Source organism: Palaemon carinicauda, chromosome 27, assembly GCF_036898095.1.
Source record: "Palaemon carinicauda isolate YSFRI2023 chromosome 27, ASM3689809v2, whole genome shotgun sequence".
Taxonomy (NCBI): domain Eukaryota; kingdom Metazoa; phylum Arthropoda; class Malacostraca; order Decapoda; family Palaemonidae; genus Palaemon; species Palaemon carinicauda.
In genome coordinates, this window is record NC_090751.1 from 34710576 (window position 1) to 34723486 (window position 12911).

The window sequence follows — 12911 nt, forward strand, 5'->3', positions numbered from 1 at the left end:
CATGGTTTAAAGAAATGTTAAGAGACAGTCATTCAAATGAGATTGAAGAAGGTGGTTGCCATGAGTCTCTTTACGATATGAAATTACTGAAAGAGTTGATGTTATAATATCAAGAAATATTACAAGAAACGTTCTTTTAAGATAAACCGAACGGCATACAAGATACAATGACAAGGAAATAACTCCTTGTTACCTTCTGTTCATTATAAAAAAATTCGTTGGCCATCTTGCCACCTGCATAAAGTTAATCCTGCTGTACTATTATGGAGGGAAAATTATGACTAGCTGAAATATGGAAGCTTTGTAGATGTTGCCTGGAAGAGATGAAAATACTGTTTGAGTTCTGTCATTCTTAGTATTTTACTTATCTTAATGAAATGAACCTTGAAATGCAATGTTACCCTTATTAGCCGACACTATGGCGCTGGGAGAAGACTTTGAGGGATTCCACTTATAGGAATAAGACAAAAAATATCAATAATATTACTTGATAAATTATGGAGTTTCGAACGATTTCACATTTTCGAGTTAAAGTACTAAGCAAGTTCAAACGATTTTTATACACATAATATATTTCATAACAGACAGATTGACCAGATACACTGGATTAATCTAATGACCTATATCTTACACAACATCTTAAAAATAGGAATGACACCCCTGATTAGAATTACACCTGATTCACTTGGTATTCATCGGCACGAAGGTCACTTAAGGTAATAAGGTATTGCAAAAGCTTCCCAAGCAATACTTTGAGAAACTAATGGTGTACACGGGCAAGAATGTTTTATTATCACATGACTGGAATGCAAATGTTTTTCCTTCCTGTTCTATTTCGGATGTGAATATATAAGACGGACTCCAAATATCCTTACAGAGGGATGAAGTCATTACAGACCCTTTCCCTTTAGAACTGATAAAATCTCGAACTCTTCGGCTTGGAAAAAAGCTTGTGCGTTGCCATTATTGTTCCCTGGAATCAGTAGAACATCCTCCTGGAAGTCTTTACGTTTCTCAGAATATCGAGGAGTTGGTGTCGGGAGAGAGGACACGTGGGATACAGATCTTGACAGGGGGAGGGCTCGAGCCCCGTTACCAGTTGGCCCATGTGAGCGGCCAGCTGGTAAGTGTAGACTGGGGAACCCGGACCTTCCAGCACCACGTAGTTCCTGGAAAATAGAAAGCAGTGAGCTTCAAATTGTCTTATGTATCCTTAAAGGGAAGGTTCGAATTGATTTGTTACCCTGACTGGCTATTGTTACCTGTGGTGAGGTTCTGGGAACGAAGCCCCACCATGGTAAGTCTAGTTTGAGGATTGAGATGGCATTTTAAGTAACGTCAACACTAACTGCTGATTCCCGAAATGTAGGATCTACCCCCACCACCTCTTTATATATAATTCTTATCCAGTTCTTAAATTATACTTAATCTAGAATCGAGATGTGATTTAAGTTAAAAAATGATATACTCATCTCCACGCGGCAATAAAACTAGGTTTTACAAATATTTCTTTTCCTAAAGAAAAGCATTTGTAAACAACATATTTGATGCTTTGGCTGCCCTCATTTTAATAACAACTATGGACATCTCAGGAATCATCACAGTATCAAGTATAACTGAAACATAAAATTAAAAAGATATTTTGTGTGTGTGAGGGAATGTTTATTTTGGGGAAGGTGCGAATGGAATGGAAAAGCAGACAAACATAACACATTATGATCCCTAATCAGGGTCATAATCTGGGTTTTATATTGAGCAAAAATAAAAAATAAAATAGCGAAAGGTTTGAGATATATAATATAGAAATTTGTTCGGCGTTTTTTATGTATATTTGTATAAACAGATAATGTAAAAAGATTTGTTGAATTTAATTGATAAAGAAAACGACAGAAGAAACAAGAGAATTGGAGAAATGTCTTTTCCTAACGTAAGGCACTTAGACATAAGTATGAAAATCAAAATGCAAGACGATCGGGTATAGTACTATATATATATATATATATATATATATATATATATATATATATATATATATATATATATGTGTGTGTGTGTGTGTGTGTGTGTGTGTGTGTATATATATATATATATATATATATATATATATATATATATATATATATATATGTATATATATATATTTTTATATATAGTATATATATATATATATATATATATATATATCTATATATATATATATATAGAGAGAGAGAGAGAGAGAGAGAGAGAGAGAGTGAGAGAGAGAGAGAGAGAGAGAGAGAGAGAGAGAGAGAGAGAGAGAGAGAGATGTGAGTGTACATATTACTTCATGTTAGATATTTTTTTTTCATCTCTCGAATTATTTAACAAACGTTTAAAACATAGAAGTTAGAACGAACAGCACAAAAGCGTCTCGCTTAACTGAATGTTCACTCTTCATGAGATGAAACGAAGCAGAGTCAACATATTTCAGAAAGTGAACGTGAAGACGAAGCTGATACATCAAAGGTATAGTATACGAACGAACAAACTAGGCGAAGGAATACACACGTGGTTTCATAATATTATAATATAGAGGTAATGGTCTTCCTGGTCATGTACGCTACGGTAATTGAATCTGTGGAACCTTAGAAGTTCAGATTTATTGAAATTATTTTTTTTTTCTTTATATTCAGGTTGACATAAATCTTCTTTCGTAACCTATCTGTTACTTTGATAGCGTAAATAGATTTTTTTTATTTGTTTTATAGTTTATTAGTTTATAGTTTATAATTTACTTCTTACTTCCCTTATTTTATTATTTACTTCTCATTTTCGTTTTTCTCCCTAAAGTAATTTTAGCAAAGTTTCATTTCGGTCATACGAAATTGACCTCATGGAATTTTAATGTACATACCTCATGAAGCAGTTCTGACACTATTTTAACTATATAGAAAAATTTTCGGTTGTAGTTTTTAAAAGAGAAAGATATTTATGTTTTGCTATCAAAGGCTTTTCTGACATTTTATTGGATTCTGAGTTTCTCTATTTTCAAGATTTTAGAATTTTTAAGACGCGTAGATTTTAAAGATAATATTTAAATTTCTATTTATCACAGACCTTTCATAGTCTATTTCTATATCTCATATTTATCATATTTTTTAACAGATTATTAGCTTGACTCAGTGAGCTGGTAAAACTCCTCCTTTTGATAAATAAACAAACTGGATTACTTTTCCTAATAGAGACCCCTGGGCTCAACTATTATTCTTTACCAACCTTGTTTACAGCTTAAATATTGCTAATAATATGAGTATAGAGAGTTACTGAGATGCGAAACCTGTTCTAAGGAACATACTTCCACAAGAAGCCTTAGTTAATCAATATTAACATTTTCATAATTATAGACTTGACATAGAGAACTTATAATAAAATGGTAAAGCTTTTCACAGATGTTGGAAAAGGTTTGTTTTCGAAAGGATAATTTAAGGAAGTATTTCGTTAGTGGTCGAGAGAAAGTCTATAATGAGTGGCCTTACCGGAAGTTGAAGCGAATACCATAAAATAAAAAAAAAAAAAAAAAAAAAAACTAGGGAGCACTCAGTAAAGTGCAGACCTTAGCCACGGCAACTTATTTCTCGACCTTTTACTTGACCTTGACCTTTGACCTTAAAATTTGTTAATTGGCGTGGATTTTCATAAACTCAAATATGAACCAAGTTGGAAGTCTTTGTGACAACGATGTCCGTACTTATGGCTGATTGCGTGAATTGGATATTTTGCTTGACCGTGACCTTGACATTTGACCTTGGCCTTCCAAAATTATTCATTTCCAGCTTTTACATAACAGTTAATCCTTACAAGTTGCATGACTCTACGTTTAAAATTGCGGCTAGGAAACTCTTCGCAAACAAACAAACACAGAAACAGGGGCGAAAACATAACCTTCTTCCAACTTCGTTGACTGAGGTAAAATATAAGAATAGTGGATTCTTAGGGAATTTTGGGTGATTATTTTGGCCAAAGAGAAAGTTTTTTTTTTTTTTCTCTTGGCGTAAGTGTATTAAATGAAGCTAATTTTAGTCTTGCTTCCGTTCAATATTTTGAAACAGATCCTCCCAATCACACGAGATATAACGAAAAGTTTATTATGAATAGTGACCGATAGATAAACAAACACTAGGAAATACATACATACGCGCATATATATATATATATACATATATATATATATAATATATATATATATATATATATATATATATATATATACAGTATATATATACATTATATATATACATATATGCATATAATAAGAGAGAGAGAGAGAGAGAGAGAGAGAGAGAGAGAGAGAGAGAGAGAGAGAGAGAGAGAGAGAGAGAGATCAGATGCAGTAAAACTGACTTTGGTTCATGGATGAAGTGTAACAGTAACCCTGCGAGATTTTGACACCAAAATCTCGAATATTAGACAACTTTTTTCCTTTCCTCAAATTTGTTCCGCAATATTCAACTTTCAGGTAGATGATCAGTGGACGGTTACTGGCAACTGCCATTGGCTTCAGGTTTGGAATTGAAATGATCATATCTGATATAATTCCAAAAGTATCTATCTTCGATTGTAAATATAAAAAACCTTATTTTAGGAAAGGAAATACAACGCGAAATTATGTTCCTCTATCGAAAAACAAACACTTGGGAAATGCGTAGAATGATATTTGACAAATTTCCTATTTCGGAAAATGATTAGAATTTTATTTAGATTTTATAATTAAACATAAAATAATTAAATATTTACAGTTTTCTCGGCCTTGTCCATAGAACAGTCAAGGTTATATCAAGAAAAAACCTTGAAATCGCAAAGAAAAATAAGCAAATTCAACGAACACTTGAACTGAGGAACTAAATGGCCATATTTCCCTCATTGTAATCTATGGAAAAAGGCAATACGTCCATTCCCCTCACCCACTTCCCACATGACAACATAGTAATGAAGTCTGGTAACGAAAGAGGGGAAATGGAAAATCGCACCATGACGGACATGAAATAAAGACGATCTTTCTTTTCCGGATCTGACGAAGATACGACGCCGAAGAATTATTCAGTAAATTTAGGAACTTCTCGAATATACGTTTTTTTTTTTTCTATATTTTTGGGTGTGTAAGTGAAGCTTTTGCGATTTTTAAGGAAACCTTATCTTGACATACTTTTACGTTAGTAGACGGAAGTGAACGTCTTTTACAGAAAATAGATCGTTTAGAATTTTTCGTGGAAGTGTTGCTCACTGGTGTGCTTCATTTCACGACAGCATTGGTGCTCTATTTTTCAATTCAATTTGTATGCCGTTGAAACATATATATATATATATATATATATATATATATTCATATATACATACATACATACATACATGTACATACATATTTATATATACATATACATACATACATATATATGTACATATATATATATATATACATATATATATATATATATATATATATATATATATATATATATATATATATGTGTGTGTGTGTGTGTACATAAATATATATATACGGTATATACAGTATATACATAAATATATATACATATACATACATATATATATATATATATGTGTGTGTGTGTGTATACATACATACATACATAGCCTACATACATACATATGCATATATAAATGCATTTGGGATATGTATGTGTATACATACAGAGAATGTAGTGAAAAGCAAATGAGACTGAGTGTGAAAATATTTTTATGGACGATATTCCTTAAAATGTGTAAGATTCTCTACGGTGTTAATGTGTTTTCCTGCATTTTCATTTTTACAGTATACGGTCTCGAAACTTTTATACCTGAAGTAACGAGACACCAAATCCCAAAGGATTCTGCTTTAAGGTGCAAGTTAGTGTCCAAGGTGTTCTCTATCATATTTGCCAAATTATTAATGTCCCTGCGTCTTTCCCTTTCCCCGCGATAAGATTTTGAATATTCTTTAATGTCTGTTTTACTTTTAACGTTCAATTGTCGTTGTTCGTATCTTTAAACTCTCGAAACACGTCTCTAAAAATTCGGTAACCTTCAGTTCATTCCAATATTAAATATCGGTAATATACGTTCCTTATTGTCACTAGATATACATTTTCTTTCATACTTGAGTAATTGTGAAGTCATCCTATTGTAGAAGAATCAAGATAGAAACTGTGGAAAAAAATGTATTTGCAACATCATGAAGTTGCGATATGTGAATGACTGCAATATCAATAAATCAAATGAATACATCAATTATCTCTCTCTCTCTCTCTCTCTCTCTCTCTCTCTCTCTCTCTCTCTCTCTCTCTCTCTCTCTCTCTCACCTGAATAAACCAATGATATCCTTTTCAAGTTCCGTCAAATCGCTTGAGACGTGGTGGGCGTGAATTTCGCAGATGAATTTGGGTAGACAGGCGTGCAGGTCGAAGTGGAACGCTGTTGTTCTGATGAAGATTTCTGCAAATAAAAGAATTAGACTTTACATTCTGTCGTTGAAATCTGTCACATTTATGTAAAGATAAATCTTACCAAGAATGTAAATGAAATATGAGTTTTAGATCGTTGTAACAGAAACCTAAATTCGAGGTTATGAAGAGAAACATAAAACTTAATCAGTCTAACAAATATTAATTCTTAAGCAATAAACAAAATTGGAAATCTTCAATAAGAGTCATTATGAAAGATTTGAAATCTGAGTCATCATAACAAAGATTAAAATTCTGGTCTAAATAATAAGAACGTGGCACGAACTATTATAACTGAATATAGATTAGGTGTTATATAAGAAAATTCTGAAATATGTGCAATTAAGACAAAAAAAATATGTCATTCTAATAGCAATACGAAATCTGTATTTTTCTTATAACTTAGTACAATATTTTATAAAATAGATCAAATATATTAAAGGTTAATGAACATGAGCTTACTTGCATGTTTCTATAATTATTAGATATGAATACCTGTTTCGACTTTGAGTCATGCAAAAGGAAACGTGATTAGTAATAAACAGAACAAACCTACGACAACAAAGAAACACTAATTAGAGTGACTTTTCGTCTTATGCTTTGCCAGCAAATCGAGAATACTGGTTCTTTTGATTATGAATATATACTCTTCATTTGCAATTTGGAATTGAGAGAAGTGTGATGTTACAATGCTATGTAAGAAAGATTTTCCTGAAAGGGGTTTTTAAACGTGGGTATAATTAGACTTTTTATATGAACATGGAAAAGGGTCACTGGATAATCTTAAAATCGAGTTTCATTGTCTAATAACCCACCCCTCTACGAAATTCCAATGAGGTAAACAAATACGTTTCCATCTATGACTAAATAGATACACTTAGATGAATACGCCATATCCCTTTATGGGAGGATGCAGCAATGTGAGATTTATTTTCACTCATTATAGGAGGTAAGAACTTTATTCTTACACTTGTCAAAAGGTAAAAACTTGAGCTTTGTTTTTCCGGTTTTCTTGCTGTAATCTATCCTTCATTGTGGGGCAGATTTGGCTCTTCATCCAAAGTTAAATATCATACCCATTTGATTTACTTATTATTTACTTGGCCTAAAGCAGGCTAGCAAGGCCTTTACGAGTCAAAAAGGTAAACTCAATTATTATTATTATTATTATTATTATTATTATTATTACTATTATTATTATTATTATTATTATTATTATTATTATTATTATTAGCTCAGCTACAACCCTAGTTGGAAAAGCGGGATGCTATAAGCCCAAGGGCTCCAACAAGGAAAATTAGCCCAGTGAGGAAAACAAATAAAGAAATAAATAAAAGATGTGAGAAATAATGAATAATTAAAATAAAATATTTTAAAAACAATAACAACATCAAAACAGATATTTCATATATAAATTATAAAAAGACTTATTTCAGCCTGGTCAACATAAAAACATTTGCTGCAAGTTTGAACTTTTGAAATTCTACCGATTCAACTACCCGATTAAGAAGATCCTTCCACAACTTGGTCGCAGCTGAAATAAAACTTCTAGAATACTGTGTAGTATTGAACCTCATAGTGGAGAAGGCCTGAATATTAGAATTAACAGAAGTTAATTCAGGCAATTCATGTAATAGAAAATTCACTTATGAAGACATAAGTTCATATTACCATAAGTTTTTATATTGCACTAAACTCACGTAACATTACATTAGTTACTCATATGTGATATGGGGTATAATTTACGTTATTATTAAACTATTGCTACTATTGGTTGATATTTCGTTTGCACGTGTTGATAGGCAAAACTATTGTATGGGCTTTGTTTTTCCGTATGGGGAGAGGCAAGAAAATTAGCATCATTTGCATATTATTATTACTTGCTAAGCTACAACCCGTTGTAAAAGCAGGATGCCATAAGCCCAAGGGGCTCCAACGGAGAAAATAGCCCAGTGATAAAAGGAAACAAGGAAAAATAAAATATTTTAAGAATAGCAACAACACCTAAACAAATATTTCCTATATAAGCTAGAAAAACTTTAACAACACAAGAGGAAGAGAAATTAGATAGAATGGTGATAGAGTCAATACCATGACCATTACTCTGACGTGTGGTAGAAGGTAATATAAAAGACCATGATCCTTACGAGATTTCCCCTTAAAGGTTTTAGCGAAGTAAGCCTCTTCCTCGTCTTGCTCGTTTTCATTCTCGTCTTCATGAAGCAAGTGGCCATAGTCTCGCTTGAGCTTCGACGTCTCCTGCTGCTGCTGCTGGGTCCTTGGCTTCTTGGTATCCTCCTCCAGGGCTCCCAAGGATCGTCCCAGGCGGCGTGCTGCTGACTGTTGGGGGGAATTATTTCATTATTTCAGGTTTCGGAAAAATCGATCTTGGTGATTACTATTATTATTCTATCATTATTAGTATTGTTATTATCGGTATTATTTTTTATTATTGCTTTAATTACATCAAAATTATTACTTTTGATATTGTTATTGCGGCCGTTGTTTTCCTAATCATTTCAGTTTAAAGGTAGATTTTATTTACTACTACTACTACTACTACTACTACTACTACTACTACTACCACCACTGTTGCTGCTGCTGCTGCTGTTGCTATTATCACCATCGTCATTATTATTATTACTGTCATTAATATTGCCATCAATATTAAAGTTTAATTACTACTACTACTACTACTACTACTACTACTACTACTACTACTACTACTACTACTACTACTACTACTACTGTCAGCATACTCATAGTAAAGTCTATAACAATCTCCTGTTTGTGTTTGTCTGGAGGCATTGGCTGCCCACTTGCTCTTATTGTAGCGATTATATTTGCAATGTTGTTCGACAGCTGATGTCCGATTGGTAGGCGCCTCTGACTATTCAATTAAGACAGGAGGTTCCTTGGTAATGGTTCTACGGATGTGGAGATCATTTCTAATAGGACAGAGAGAGAGAGAGAGAGAGAGAGAGAGAGAGAGAACTTGAAAACATCAATATACAGTATATTACTAGATGAGCTAGCATTGGAGTCGAGGTGGGAGAAAGGAAAAGACTAGCATTAGGGATATATATATATATATATATATATTATATATATATATATATATATATCTATATATATACATATATATGTATATATATATATATATATATATATATTTATATATATATATATATATCTATATATATATATGTATATATATATATATATATATATAAAATCTCCTCCAACGCCTATTGACACAAAAGGCCCCGGTTAGATTTCACCAGTCGTCTCTATCTTGAGCTTTTAATTCAATACTTCTCCATTCACCACCTCCTACTTCACGCTTCATAGTCCTCAACCATGTAGGTCTGGGTCTTTCAACTCTTCTAGGGCCTTGCTGAGTCCAGTTAAAAGTTTGTTGAACTAATCTCTCTTGGGGAGTGCGAAGAGCATGCCCAAACCATCTCCATCTACCCCTCACCATGATCTCATCCACATATAGCAAACGAGTAATCTCTTATAGTTTCATTTCTAATCCTGCCCTGCCGTTTAACTCCCAATATCCTTCTGAGGGTTTTTGTTCTCAAATCTACTAAATCTGTTTGAGATTGTTTCATTTTCATACCACGACTCACATCCTATACAGCAACACAGATCTCATTAAACTGATATATAGTCTGACTTTTATATGAAATTTCAGGCGATTTAATTTCAAAATTTTACTTAACCTTGCCATTGTCTGGTTTCCTTTTTTCAATCTTTCATTAAATTCTAATTTTAAAGACCCTGTATTGGAGATCATAGTTCCTAAATACTTAAATGATTATACCTTATTAATCCTTTCTCCTTCCAATGATATTTCATTTTCCATTGTATTTTCCGTTCTCATCATCTCTGTCTTTCTTCTGTTTATATTAAGGCCTTGTGATATTTCATGCATTCTGGTAAGCAAGCATTGCAAATCCTGTATTATTCTGCTAATAAGGACAACAGTATCAGCATACTCTAGGTCTGCTAAATTCCTTTTACCAATCCAGTTCAATCATTCTCCACCATCTTCAACTGTTCTTCGTATTACAAAATCCATGAGGAGGATAAACGACATAGGTGACAGCACATTCCCATTGGAGTACTCTGCTGTTCACTGAAAATTCATTTGATAGAACTCCACTAACCTTAACTTTGCACTTGCTATGCTCATGACCAGACTTAATCAAATTTACATATTTAAGAGGAATTCCATAATAACACAGGACTCTCCACTAAATTGGCCTGTGCACACTATCAAAAGCTTTTTCATAGTCCACAAATGCCATCGAACGTATATTTCTATATTCTACGCATTGCTGTACAACATGTCTCAGAATGAGAATTTGGCCAATACAACTTCTCAGATTTACGTCAATCTTCCTACTGTATCCAGTCTCTTTCAAATAAGCATGCTATATATTTTCATGATGACTGACGTAAGTGTGATGCCTCTGTAATTATTGCAATCAGTCAGATCTCCATTCTTTGCCATTTTCACCAATTCTTATTCATCAGGTTTTGCCTCTTCATACCACATTCTACAAAATGTAGTCTGGGAGTCATTTCATTTTCAGCCAATATCATCTCGGTAGTTATTCCATCGCTATCAGGGGCTTTCCATCTCCTGAGTTTTTAAAGGATAGCTTCGACTTCAAACACACTGAATTCATTCATTGGCACATCAAAGTCTTCCTCAGGTATATCAGTCAAATTATTCCCTTCGTATCTCCTAATCATGTCCTCACTAAAGTGATCCATCCAACGTTGTCTTTCTTCATTTTCTGTTCTTATAACAGATCCATCTCTCCTTTTGAAACATGTATGCTTCTTCTTTGCCCCAGTAGAGATTTCATTAATAATTTTATAAGCGATTCTTACACCATAGCCAATTCCTGAATTCATGGATTTGTCAGCCTCAGCTGCTTCAATGTAGTAATTCATGGTGGGCCGGGAAGTCGGGGAAAACTCGCTGGTAAGAGACTGATGTCTCGCCAGGTAAATCCTGAACTGCTGGGTAGCAGTTAGGTTCTATCTTCTTGTATGGCCTCTCGTGGCATGGTTGGTTTCGACCTGGCCTTTCATTAGAAGGGGCCGTGTTCGATCCCAAGTATGAGGTAGAAATTTATTTCTATTTGAACACGATGTTGTGTTGATATTTATCCATATTGACTCATTAGGGGTAATTTGAATGAATTACTACCAATTGTGTCACGTGGTGGGCCGGGAAGTCGGGGAAAACTCGCTGGTAAGAGGACTAATGTCTCGCCAGGTAAATCCTGAATTGCTGAGTAGCAGTTAGGATCCGACTTCTTTTATGGCCTCTCGTGGCATGGTAGGTTTCGACCTGGCCTTTCATTAGAAGGGGCCAGCGTTCGATCCCAATAATGAGGTAGAAATTTATATATATATATATATATATATATATATATACATATATATTAGAGGATCAGAGCAAAGTTAAATGAAAGTTTTATAAAAGCGTTGTTAGACCAGCCATGCTCTATGAGAAGCAAAGACTTGGCCAAAGAAAGAGCAAGAAAGAAATGGAAGTGGTCGAGATGAGACTCCTGAAATGGATGTGTGGTGTCACACAAATGAAAAATCCGGAAAGAATTGATTAGAAGGACTGTCAAGAGTATTAGAGGTTTTAAAAAACCTCAGGAAAGAAGACTGAGATGGTTTGGTAAAGTCATGAGGAGAGAGATGAACACATATGTAAATGGGTCATGAATATGAAGGTGGAAGTCAGAAGAAGGAGGAGAAGGCCAAATTTCAGGTGGAAAGATAAATTATTGAATGACATGAATGAAAGGGGTCTAAGAGAACAAGATTGTACAGGGCAGAGGGGATGGAGAAGGTTGACTAGAAACAGCTAGGCTACCCCAGATAGAAGTGAGAATGCTGAAGGCAAAGAAGGATATATATATATATATATATATACAATAAATATATTTATATACATATATATATATATATAATATATATATATATATATATATGAGAGAGAGAGAGAGAGAAAGAAAGAGAGAGAGAGAGAGAGAGGGAGAGAGAGAGAGAGAGAGAGAGAGAGAGAGAGAGAGGACGTTATAGTATTGTGACGCCTTAACCCTGTTTTTCAACTCTGAGGGACGTTCAACACTAATGAGTTTCTTCCAATAATTAAAAAGAAAACATCTACTCGGACTTCATAATCGATAAGGGCTAGAAAAAAGTTGAAGAATGTCCCAAATAAGTACCACGATTATTCATAGATAACATTGACACAGAAGTTAACAAATGAACACCCCTGCGGCCTACATTCCTTTCCTTTCTTTGGACCTGCTCCTGTATCTTTAAAATAAATGATGGCTCAGCCACAGCCAGTTTTTATGGACTTGATGAAAAGCTGGTGAAAGTAGACTTCTCAATAGGCTTAATTCACAG

At 33.7% G+C, this 12911-nt stretch overlaps 1 pseudogene; it reads right to left on the bottom strand.

Annotated features, from left to right (window-relative positions):
* Nucleotides 1–12911, bottom strand: part of LOC137620671 (uncharacterized) — a 47088-nt pseudogene that overhangs the window by 979 nt on the left and 33198 nt on the right.